Below are 10772 nucleotides of genomic sequence, written 5' to 3' on the forward strand. Positions count from 1 at the left end.
ATATCTATCTCTATCTATCTATCTATCTATATATATATATATATATATATATATATATATATATACATAGTATATATATATATATATATATATATATATATATATATATAATGTATGTATATATGTATATATGTATATATATGTATGTATAATTGTATATATATATATATATATATATATATATATATATATATATATATATATATATATATATATATATCATCTATTTATATGTATGTGTAATGTGTATTTATGTATGTATATATGTGTACATATGCTTACATATGATTTTATCTGTATGTAAATATATACACATATATATTATTTATGGATATATATATATATATATATATATATATATATATATATATATATGTATATATATATATATATATATATATATGTGTGTACACACACATATAAATATATATATATATATACATATATATATATATACAGTATATATATACATTATGTATATGTATATGTATATGTATATGTATATGTATAGATATGTATATGTATATTTATATATATGTATATATATATATATATATATATATATATATATATATATATATATATACTGTATATATGCATATAGAAATAAATTTCTACCTCATACCGGGATTGAACCCTAGTCTGCTCAAAGGAAAGTCAAGGTCGCAATCAATCATGTCACCAGAGGCTCTAAGAGAGGGGCCTATGACTGCTTGGCTCAGAGCCCCATCCGCAGATACTGTCCGGGCAATCTGTGTTTGTGTGTGTCTCTCTCTAAAAGAAGTCGGAACCTAAGGGCTAACTGCACTTCAGGATTTTCCTAGTGAGATAAATAGATAGGTAGATAGATAGATATTTTTATTGACCTCAATACAAAATAATCTGAATTTTACAAAAGAATATTTGGTCCAAATTACAAAATTAAATACAATAGATTTTATACAATCTCTTATACAAACTAAATGAATTTCAATTACACATATATTGTACTAAAACTAAAAACAAAACCAATTTAACTATACCCCATCAACAAGTTCCTGTAATTACAAATTTACACTTTATAATAATGTTACATTCAATACAAAGAAAGAAGCTCATGTGCAATTTTACATACTACATCATAATCAGTTCTGGTTAATAGCAAGTCCAAAGCTGTGGTAACGTTATACGTCTGCCTGACCAGTAACGATAGTGGACAATTTTCAATGACATGAGTCTCTGTCTGGACTCCACCGCATGAACACAACCTCTCATCCATTGGCAGACGGCCTCTACCTCTTCTGTTCCACCGACTTGTCTCAACTGCCAATGAATGAGCAATTACTGCATTCTTGTCCATGATACACATTCTATTCCATTAAGTCTTAATCGGTTTGTATAAATGTCATGAACGACTAAATCTGGGTTAACAGTTTTATAGAATACAATCCTATTGGAATTGGAGTTTCTGACCCTTAATTGCAGTTCACATTTTCCTTCCTCAATATCATCAGTATTATCAGAGATAAGGTTTCGTATATACATCGAAACAGAGTCATTACAGTTCATCACTATTCGCATGGCATGAATTAAAGGGTCATCATCCATATTCCTTTCAAGCCACATCTTTTTGAAGAGTTTCCTTTGCCTCGATTTTATTAATGCCCTTATCGACGGAAGTCCCAGTTCTACCATACATACGTCATTATTAGTAGTTTTTCTGACCCCCAAAAGTTGTTTAATACACCATTTATATTGCTTTTCGATAGGTTTAATATCACCATTTAGTCATGACTCACATGATTATAACATAGTTGACATAATGGTAGCAACAAATATTTTCTTCTTAACTAAAAATGGCACATCATTGTTTCTACTTATAAATAAAATAAATTTCAGAATATGGTACATTTTACTAATTGCATGCTGCTTGATAGCTGTTGTGGGAGAACCATCATCTGTAAAAGGACTGCCCAGTAAATGTACTGATTACAGTAACCAATCACATCAGAATTACATACCATGGGTTCTTTATCTTCCCTAGCACCATTAATCACCATAAATTTAGTTTTACTGTCATTAATAATTATCCCATAGGAATTACAAAATTCATACAAAATCCTTATTTCATGTTCCATACCATCCTTTGTAGTGGATAGGAGGACAGTGTCATCCATCATGACCATAATATGCAACCAAACAAGAAAACCATCTAAAGGGCAATCACTTTTTATCATTTGTATCATATCATTTACATATAAAACAGATAAAATACATGATGTAGGTGAGCCTTGGCGCACACCCACAGTGGCAGCAAGGAGAGAGGCACCAATCACACTATTTGTTCAACGATATACAGCAACTAATGCTAAAAGCATAGTCATCCCACATCCCATTCGTTTTAGCACAGAAAATAACTTGTGTCTAGGCACACAATCATAAGCTCTTCTAAAATCAACAAAGGTTACATAAAGCTTCAATTTCTTCCTCCTTGCTACGTCCATTAATAGCCTCAAAGTTACTATATGCTCTACACATCCCCTTCCCGCTTGACTTCCTGCTTGCTTCTGTAACAACCGTGTTTCACATAATTCCTTTTGTATATATTATGCTTGTATCTTCGCTCCTCCCTCGCACTAAAAAGAACCTGAATGATCATGTCTCCGGTTTTGCTCTGTATCATTGTCTGTCTCTCGAACATGTCACGTCCTGTTGCCTTGAGGTTTTGTATATAAAGCAGAGTGTTCCTTAATAAATAACTCAGTCGTTTCCAATCTGCCTTTGAGTTCACACCCTTACTCGGCACCGTCACATTGGTGACCCCGGAAGTCGACTCGCTCCCACTGCCTTCCACCCCCACCTCCCTCGCCCCTCCATCGTTGGTACTATGACGGAGACAGACTCTACTGCAGTTGGCGCCGCGGCCGCACCATTGAAACTTTCACCGTTCGCCAGCAGAGAAGCGTTCGCTTGGTTTCAACGCGCTGAAGTCCACTTTCGTATCAGGGGTGTGACTCGCTCAACCACCAAAGCGGATTATGTTCTCGCGGCCATACCCGAGGACACCTTCCCAGAAATATCCGACTGGCTTTGTGAACAAGGAGACACCCCAATAGCGTATGACGCCCTCAAATCATACCTTCTGCAGCAGTACTCGCCGTCGCCAGCCGCCCGTATAGCAAAGCTTTTTCAGCTCTCGCAACAACCGTTGGGGGACCAAAGGGCTTCGCTTGCCCTCAGGGAAATGACCAGTATCGCTCGCCTTCAACCTGCCGCAGACGGCTCTCCTCGCGAGGTGAACCTACTCCGTGCCCTTTGGATATGCCGTTTACCTGAACCTGTGCACACTGCCATACCCGATGTCGATAGTTTACCCATAAAGGACTTGATGACCAAAGCCGACGCCCTTATGGACAGCCACTTCAAGACCTCCATCAACGCCTCCACCCCTGACGACGAGGATGCCTATTCAACGTCAACCGAAGCTGACATGAATGCCGTAGGACATACACGCCTACCCCGTGACGTGCCGAAGCGGCGACAAAGCCGCCCACCACCCACCAATCGCTCGTGCCCCAACGAACGACTTCTACAGCCACTTACTACCTCCCATCCGCCGCAGTTTTGCTACTACCACTTCAGATTCGGGGCAAAAGCGAAGAACTGTGCCAATGATTGTCAGTGGCCAAAAAACGTGTAAGTAGGCCATCGCTTGTGGCGGTGGCCTCCCATGTTTCTAATCTTTTCTTTTTACAGGATGCAGGAATGGGCGTGCGATTTTTGGTAGACACGGGTGCTTGTCGTTCTCTTTTGCCAAGGAAACTCTTCAAGGCACAACGTAGTCTGTCTACATCTGCCGACGTCCGCTTGGTAGCTGCCAACGGATCTGCGATACCCACCTACGATTATGAGAGCCTCACATAATCGTTCGGAAACGGTAAATTCAATTGGAAGTTTCTCGTTGCTGACGTCACAATGCCAATCCTCGGTGCGGATTTCCTCTGTCATTTCCACCTTCTGGTCGATGTCGCCCACCGACGATTGGTCAACGCAGATTCGTACTTGTCGACACCTCTTCAACACGCCCCCTCTAACCTCGCTCTCCACATCAGCACACCCACGGATGCCTACGCCCACCTCCTCACGTCGTACCCGGAAGTTTTCCGTCCAGAACTTCGCCAAACGCCCACGGTTCCTGCCAAGCACGGTATTTATCACCATATCAAGACAACGGGACCCCCAGTCTTCGCAAAATTCAGACGTCTGGCACCGGAACGATTGGCAGCCGCCAAACAGACGTTCGCCGAAATGGAGAAAATGGGCCTTTGCCAAAAGGCCTCCAGCCCATGGTCATCACCCTTACACATCGTTATGAAGAAAGATGGCTCCCTCCGTCCGTGCGGGGATTACAGGCGCCTGAACATGCAAACAGAACCGGATCACTACCCCCTCCCAAACATTGCCGATGTAACCTCCTACCTGCACAAAGCGAAGGTTTTCTCTACGCTCGACCTCCTGAAGGGGTATTATCAGGTGCCTATGAACCCAGAAGACATCCCCAAGACCGCCATCACCACTCCGTTTGGCACATACACCTTCAATTACTCTTGTTTTGGCCTTCGTAATGCTGGGGCAACGTTTCAACGTCTCATGGATGGCATCTTAGGGGACCTCCCTTTCTGTGTATGTTATGTGGACGACATACTTGTGTTCTCCTCCTCAAAAGAGGAACACCTCCGTCACCTGCGCATCGTGCTCGACCGCCTGCAACAAAACGGCCTTGTCGTCCGGTACGACAAGTGTACCTTTGGCGCCAACGAAGTGTCGTTCTTAGGGCACCGTATCACTCCTGAAGGAGTCCATCCCCTCCCTGAGAAGGTAGCAGCCGTTCAGAATTTCCCCACGCCCTCGACCGTCAAAGCTCTGCAGGAATTCTTGGGCATGATCAACTATTATCACCGTTTTCTGCCAGCCATTGCCGCCACTCTTGCTCCCCTCTACGCCTCCCTCAAGGGCAAGCCAAAGGACTTGAAGTGGGGTCCCCTTCAAGAAGCAGCCTTCTGCAATGCAAAGAAGGCCCTATCAACTGCTGCGGCTCTCACTTTTCCTATCCCACACGCCCCTCTCCTTCTCTCCACCGATGCCAGCGACGTCGCTATTGGTGCAGTACTCGAGCAGGTGGTCAAAGGCTCGCCCCGCCCATTGGCCTTCTTCAGCAGAAAACTGTCCAAGGCAGAATCGGGTTATTCTACCTTCGATCGAGAATTGCTGGCGGTGCACTTGGCTGTCCGTCACTTTCGCCATTTCTTAGAAGGTACGCCCTTCGTCATTCGCACAGACCACATGCCTCTGGTGCACGCCTTGACTCGACAGTCTGACGCCTGGTCCGCCCGTCAACGCCGACATCTCTCCGCCGTGGCTGAATACAATTGCACCCTCCAATACGTCCCTGGGAAAATTAATCCCGTTGCCGATGCCCTGTCAAGAAACACGTCGGCTGCCGTTCAACTGGGATTGGATTACAACGCCCTGGCTGAAGCCCAACGACAGGATCCAGAGTATCAAGCTTGTAGGACATCCTGCACGTCCCTCCGTTGGGAGGATTTTCCCCTCGAAGAATCCAACACCACCCTCCTCTGTGACGTCAGTACTGGTAGACCGCGACCTTGGATTCCTGCTCCCATGCGCCGACAGGTGTTTGATTTCATCCACGGCCTTTCACATCCCTCGTGCCGTTCTACTGCACAGCTGCTGAAGGCAAAGTTCATTTGGCACGGCATTTCTAAGGATGCTAAGGATTGGGTCCGTGCCTGTACTTCTTGCCAAACTTCCAAAGTACATCGACACACGGATTCAGGAGTGGGCACCTTTCCTCAACCTCAGCGTCGTTTCGCACACATTCACGTCGACGTTGTAGGCCCCCTACCCACATCACAAGGACATCGTTACCTGTTTACCGTCATTGACCGCTCCACTCGTTGGCCTGAAGCCATTCCCATGGAAACTGCAACGTCCGCCTCATGTACATCTGCCTTACTCTCTGGATGAATTTCAATATTCAGTATCCCTGAGCATATTACTTCTGACAGGGGAACCACTTTCACTTCTCAATTGTGGACGTCATTAGCGAATCTCCTGGGCATCACCCTACATCAGACAACGGCCTACAACCCCGCTGCCAATGGAATGGTTGAACGTTTTCATCGCACCCTCAAAGCAGCTTTGATGTCCCGCTGCAAGGATTGCAACTGGTTTACTCAGCTTCCCTGGGTCCTCCTTGGACTAAGGACCACTCCTAAAGACGTCCTCGACGTCTCGGCAGCCGAAATGGTGTATGGTGACCCGTTGGTCGTCCCTGCCGAGTTTTTTCCTTCTACAACCTCCTCCGACGATCTCCAGCACATACGTCACGTCGTGGGAAAATTTACTCCGTGCCGCCAGACTTACAAGCCCCCAGCGAAGCATCACATACCAACGGACTAGCACTCTGCAACGCACGTCTTCCTGCGCAATGACACCAGCAAGCCACCACTAACGCCCCCTTACACGGGCCCTTTCCTTGTGATCCGACACAGTCCGAAAGCATTCCTCCTAAACATTCGGGGCAAAGAAGACTGGGTCTCCATTGATCGTCTAAAACCTGCTTATCTTCTGCCAGATGACCCGCCTACAGTTCGCCTCTCTAGACCAGGGCGCCCTATTTAACATGTACAGTATGTCATTTTTAGGGGGGGAGCCATGTACCAACCGTGTTTCACACAATTGTACATAATTCCTTTTGTATATATTATGCTTGTATCTTCGCTCCTCCCTCGCACTAAAAAGAACCTGAATGATCATGTCTCCGGTTTTGCTCTGTATCATTGTCTGTCTCTCGAACATGTCACGTCCTGTTGCCTTGAGGTTTTGTATATAAAGCAGAGTGTTCCTTAATAAATAACTCAGTCGTTTCCAATCTGCCTTTGAGTTCACACCCTTACTCGGCACCGTCACACTTCCTACACGGCTCAAACCACTGAGTAAGACGAGCACATAAGACCATATCGTAAATTTTAGCTATACTAATAATTACATTAATGACCCTGTAATTACCCGGAGAAGCCCTACTTCCTCGTTTGAATATTGTATGCATCTTTGCTGCAATCCAACTTAATGGGTAAGAACTAGACAAAAATAAATGATTGAATAATGTATCAATTAGCATGATCTACTCAAACGGTAATATCTTGAACAAACCTCGGGGTAGACCGTCATGTCCACTGGCTTTATTAGGCTTTAACCTTTTTACCTAAGTCTGTACCTCAGCTGGAGTAATAGGATCGTCTAATATAGGTACAGTTACATCTGAACGAAAATCATCTATATTAAGACTGTCTACATTAGAAGGGTTAGATATTTGCTCAAAATATTCTTTGAATTGCTCATCACTCGGCTTAGCCTTAGAGTCTGAATTACTTGGGTCTTCTATAATTTGACCTTTCCAATCCATTGCACCCCAGACTCAAGCCTGATTATTCTCCTCCAACAATCTATTCCATCTACTCTGGCCATTATTTATTAAAATTCCTTCAGGATTCTCATGAGATATAGTAGTGGAGGCACAATCATACAAAGTATTGCTAAGGCGTAAGGCTGACTAATCTATATCCTCTTCTCTATCTAGCTGTACTCTGTGGCCACTAAGCTTAGCCAGAAACACATCACCGTCTATCTTTTGAAACTGAATTGACCGTTTGGTTAGTCGATTGCGCGTCGTTGATATGTCACTACACTCCGCTCCGTGCATGCCCAACTCTGATGCTCGTAACTTAATCGACTCAATAGAGACGGAAGGAGGTTGCAACACAAATGATATAGGAGCATGATCGGGTGGCAATAAATCATTATCAATTAAATGAAAATCGGTGATAAACTTAACCAGCTTCTTTGACACGATACATGTGTCAATTTCAGAAATCCATTCTCTCCCTCTTCGAAAGGTCTTCCTGCTCTGGTAATAAGAATGAGGTGTTTTTAAATTATTAACAATAAGTAACTGTTCTTCTACACACAAACCAAATATAGCTACAGCATTGTCACTGGGTGTGGGTATCGGATCTGGTATAAAGGGGTATGAATAATCAACTAGGCCTAATCGTTCTGTGAGCTCTCTAATGGAAGTCCCTAACCTGGAAATCATATCACCCATTACAATACATCCATTACTACATTCACTAGTTTTTATCTTCTCTTGGATTTTACTTAATTGGCTATAACTGAAATACTCAGAATCGGCTGGAGGGATATAACATGCTCCAAGTAAAACACCTGGTATACATTTTAATCGGAACCATATCTGATCTGCGATTGATACATCAACATCAAATATCTGCTTGCTCAAATACTGTCTTATAAATACACATGTTCCACCTCTAATACTGCTTGATCGGTCATAACTTACGTATGAAACATAACCAGGAAATGTAAGTGGCAAATTCGTTTTTATTTCATTTAAACAGATAACATCATAAGAATTCAACAGTAATTCAACATCAGTCTTATACCAATGACTTTTCCATGACTTCCCGTTAGAATGAGATTGATATCCCTCCAGGTAAATCCTGAAATGCAATTAGCACTCATGTTTCACTTCTTTTAGAGCTTCTGGGGCCATGCTTGGAAGCGACCTTGCCTTTCACTTGAAGGGGTTAGTGTTCGATCCTAGTGTGAGGTAGAAATTTATTTCTGTTTGAGAACGACATTCTGTTGATTTTCATCCATATGCATATATATATATATATATATATATATATATATATATATATATATATATATATATATATATATATGTTTATATATATATATATATATATATATATATATATATATATATATATATATATATATATATATATATATATATATATATATATATGTGTGTGTGTGTGTGTGTGTGTGTGTGTGTGTGTGTGTTTGTGTGTGTATGTATGTATGTATATATATGATCATTCATGATGTATAATGGCAGTAGAAAAAATCATTCTCTTGAGTTTTTCCATGATAATTCTGTATATTAAATCTAGTTATATATACCGGGAATAAGAGAAGAAAATAAAGATAATGCAACGTTAAATATAAATTAAAGTCATATCTCAGGGTTACAAGCTGTGCGCTAACCCGAACTGATGAAAATAAATAGACCGGAGGTAGGAAGAGGAGAGGGGAGGGGGGAGGCGAGGGAGAGGGTTCAATCTGTCTATGAAGGTCTCGCTTCAATAAAGGAATAATGAATGGTAGCACAAAGCATGAGGTCTGAAGCAGAGATGGCTTCCGGAGAGTTCTTTCAAATTAAAAGAATATGATGGACAGGCTGGAGGGAAATGGGTGGGGGAGCAAGATACGGGGATGGGGTTGAGGAGGGAAATGTGGGGTGGATGCTGAGGGCACGAGGCGCCGCTAAAAAGTCCAATTCATATCATACTTCCAACAAAGACTTCATTGTGAACCATCTCCTCTTCCCAGCCTTCCGCGATCCCTATCATAACTACCTTTTGATGAACATTAGCAGGAGAGAAACCAACCCTGCTTACGCGATCACGTCTTCGAAATGGAAGATTAGAAATCCATTAGTTTGCTAAAACAGACTATTTGGCTTGAACTCTGTCCCGTCTTCGTTGATCACAGAGAACCAGGGAAAGGAAAATCCTCTAAATGCCATACAAGATGTTAGCACAGAGGATCTAACCAGCTGGAAATGAACATAAAGGAACTGACACCCATGATTACATCGCTGATTCTCATCTCTTCCTTACTTATTATTATTATTTTTTTTTTATTTCGTATTTCAGCCTCGACCCAGTTTGAATAGAGGGTAAAAATTTCCATGATAATATGTAAATGATCCCTCTTGTATGGAGGATTGGCCCCACAGCTGACTGTGATGCATAATGCGATATTGATGGCGGTGGTAAAAGGGGCGGGTGCCAGACGGCGGGTGAGAAAAGAGCATTCGACCCCCTTACCTAAAAGGCCACTTCGACAATCTTGACAGATAACAACTATCAAAATTCAAAGGTTGTCGGTATCCAAATCGAAAGATAGATATATAGATATCCAAAGAGATAGATAGATAGATATGCAAATTGATAGATAGATTGGTTAATTCAACGCCTTTGAACATGTTACATGGTTATGTATATAAATAAGTAAGATGAAAATACAGTAGTTATATGAATCCAAATTAAACCCAAGAATACAGACTATAATATACATCATGAAATGCACAATACGGGCAAGGATAGCACATGAAAGAGCTATGGCTCCTATTACCGTTGTGGTTCTTATAACAAATATTGATGGCAGCCTCAATGATAATTCATACACATGTAGATAATAAATAGTATGTGTGTATATATATATATATATATATATGTGTGTGTGTGTGTGTGTGTGTGTGTGTGTGTTTATATATAATGTATATATACATATATATATATATATATATATATATATATATATATACGTATATATAAAAATATATATATAAAATAATATTACAAGTACAAACGAGCACGTCTAGTAAAAAGAATATCTCGGTAAAATATGGCGAGGTTTTTATTATTATTATTATTATTATTATTATCATTATTATTATTATTATTATTATTATTATTATCATTATTATTATTAGCTAAATTACAACCCTAGTTGGAAAAAACAGAATGCTATAACCATAGGGGCTCTAACAGGGAATAATAGCCCAGTGAAGAAAGGAAACAAGGAAATAAATAGATTACTAGAGAGATATAATGAAC

This window comes from Palaemon carinicauda, chromosome 4 (assembly GCF_036898095.1).
Source record: "Palaemon carinicauda isolate YSFRI2023 chromosome 4, ASM3689809v2, whole genome shotgun sequence".
NCBI classification, from domain to species: Eukaryota; Metazoa; Arthropoda; class Malacostraca; order Decapoda; family Palaemonidae; genus Palaemon; species Palaemon carinicauda.